Below are 2,706 nucleotides of genomic sequence, written 5' to 3'. Positions count from 1 at the left end.
ATTTTCTTCTGAATTGTACGGTGAATGGGATGGAAGATTTTCTTGAAGGGTGTGCCCATGTTTTTAGCGCACATAAGGCATAGTTTTCTACAACTTTCTTTAGGCCATGAAATATTAGATTCAGTTTTAATTTGGATGAACAGAGATGAACAGACACCAGACTGGGAGGCTTTTTGCCCTAAATCACCAAATGGGCAGAACAATCTTCAATTGTGGGCAAGGCAGTTTTGGTATGACCACAGTGTTTCTTTTTGGTTATCCATCCTGTGAATCCTCAGTTGATGTAAATCACCATGGCTGTGTTTACATAACCAGAAGGGCTGACCACAGAGAGGTTGTGGTTTTTTTGGTGATTCATATCAGATTCACGTCATGATGTTTTTCTACTGCAGTTCAGTACTCTACAGCTTCAGATTTCACCAGTCACATCTACACTGTTCTTAATGTTCAGATAGAGCAATAGAAATTAAACCTACATGAAAGCAGAAAGGAGAAATACAGCTCATTGCAGAGTAAAACTGTTCTAAAGAAGGAAGTGAACAAAAGTACGTTACATATTATACTACCATGTGTATACTATTGCTCACTCTTTCATTTTGCTGAATATTTGTTTCCATTTATTTATTTGTTTGTTTTTCTTTTTAATTACTTTTCAATTGCATCACTGAAAGTTCAGAAAGAATCACTTCTGTAATGCTGTATTTCTTTCCAAGGCTTTTGCTTATGATGACTGTTTTCTTCAGGATAACCTTATGACTGAAATGGACTAGTGATCCCCAACAACTGAACACTAGGATTGGTGTACATATTTCCCTATCTACTTCCTTACATCACGAGGTTCAGATCCCATAAAAAACAGGAGCAGTTTGATCTTTAGTCTCCTAACTGGCTGCCTCAAAAGTTCCAGCTCAACTGCACTGCTGCAGCTGGATACCCACTTTCTAGATACAAAAATCAAGAAACACATAAGCTTTTTAGGTCTTGACAAATGTATCCACTGCAGGGCTCAAGGAATTAGGTTTTTGTAAGATACTACCAAGAAAGTGCAATAACAAATGAAAGGATGTATGCTCTTCTGGAAGACTCAAATTGCAATCTTTATTTCAATTGACCAACAAGTACTCCTGGAGAAGAGTCAGGACACTTGCTGTTGTTAAAAGTTGTTCTAACGTCATTTTACTGCCTAGGGAATGACTTTAGAAATGACTATCTAACTGTAATCTGTGTACTTACCCAGACAAGAAAGAATTGGAATGGATTATTGAGCCACGGAGGCTAAGAATTGATAGTAGAAAGGTTATGATGCCTGCTCACCTTAACCTCAGAGCATCCCAAGGCAGTGCTCTTTGAGTGGTAGGACATGAACCTAAGGTACACAGAATCACTGAAAAACTTCATTGAGCACATACGGCTCCTTCCATCAAAATAAGCAGTCAGACAAAATAAAACTGGAAATGAACAATCAGTGATTTAAGCATTAGCATCCTCTGCATATGGCTGGAAATGAAAACTTGCATGATAACACTGCACAATATCCCCCAGAAATGCTTTCCAAAAATACTAGGCAGACCCTGTAGTTACAATGATCTGAGAAACCCTGCTTGCATGGTAGTGGGTAGTGTATCTTGATTTTGTGTAAGTCTCTCTCTCTTTGGATAACTCAGGAGAGCTAACGTTAGACAAATGAGCAATTATAAGCCCTTCATTCTCCTATCCCTTGACACCATCTCCTTCCCTGCCAATGGTACATGTTCTCTTCTTCTTGGTACTCATTATTGGCGCCACAGACTCTATTCTTGACTAACGGGGTAGCTCCTCAGGAACAAAATTCAGTTCACTTGTTGTTTAGGATATTGTATTGCAGATTGCAGGACTGCATAGCAGTACTGTGTGCCATCTCTGTTCACAGTAAAACACTGTCAAATATTCAAGGAATCATTACTGTGCATCAGAGCTAAGCCACAAAGTGCTGGCAAGTTATGTACAGTAGCTCTTAGTTTGATGACAGCAAAAGTCCTTTCATTACTGCAGGTCTTGGTGGCTCTCAGGCCAAGATGTCTCACAGACACAAAACTCACAGAATCATAGAACCATTAAGGTGGAAAAGACTTCTAAGATCACCTAGTCCAATCATCAGCCCATCCCCAATGTACCCACTGCCCACGTCCCTCAGTGCCACATCCACATGGCTCTTGAACACCTCCAGGGACACTGACTCCACCACCTTCCTGGCAGCCTGTGCCACTGCCTTGACACTCCTTCTGAGAAGAAACATTTCCTAACACCCAACCTGAACCTTTCTTGGTGCAACTTGAGGCCAGTTCCTCTCTTCCTATTGCTATTACCTGGGATAGGAGGCAAACCCCTACCTGACTGCAACCTCCTTTCAGCCATTCTTGATAAGGCTTTTGTTTGCCAGAGTTTTCACAGAATCAAAGAATAATCTCTAGAACTCATAAAATTGCCAAAGTGATGCAAGTCAAAAATAATTTCTAGGTTTCATTAGAAAGCTGATCTATGTGGAACATACATATTGCATGGATATCACTGCTACCTGATTTACTACCTATAATCTGACCACTGCAGTGATCTGCTGAGATCCTTGGCTGTGTTCTGAACATACCTACATATGTGAAGCACTCAACTTTTTCAACATCTGCAAGGTCCCACACCCCCTCCCTGTGCCACAAAGAGATCAGGAGCTGC

Source organism: Lagopus muta, chromosome 1, assembly GCF_023343835.1.
Source record: "Lagopus muta isolate bLagMut1 chromosome 1, bLagMut1 primary, whole genome shotgun sequence".
Lineage (NCBI taxonomy): Eukaryota > Metazoa > Chordata > Aves > Galliformes > Phasianidae > Lagopus > Lagopus muta.
The sequence above is the reverse complement of the archived record's forward strand: the minus strand, read 5'-3'. Positions refer to the sequence as shown.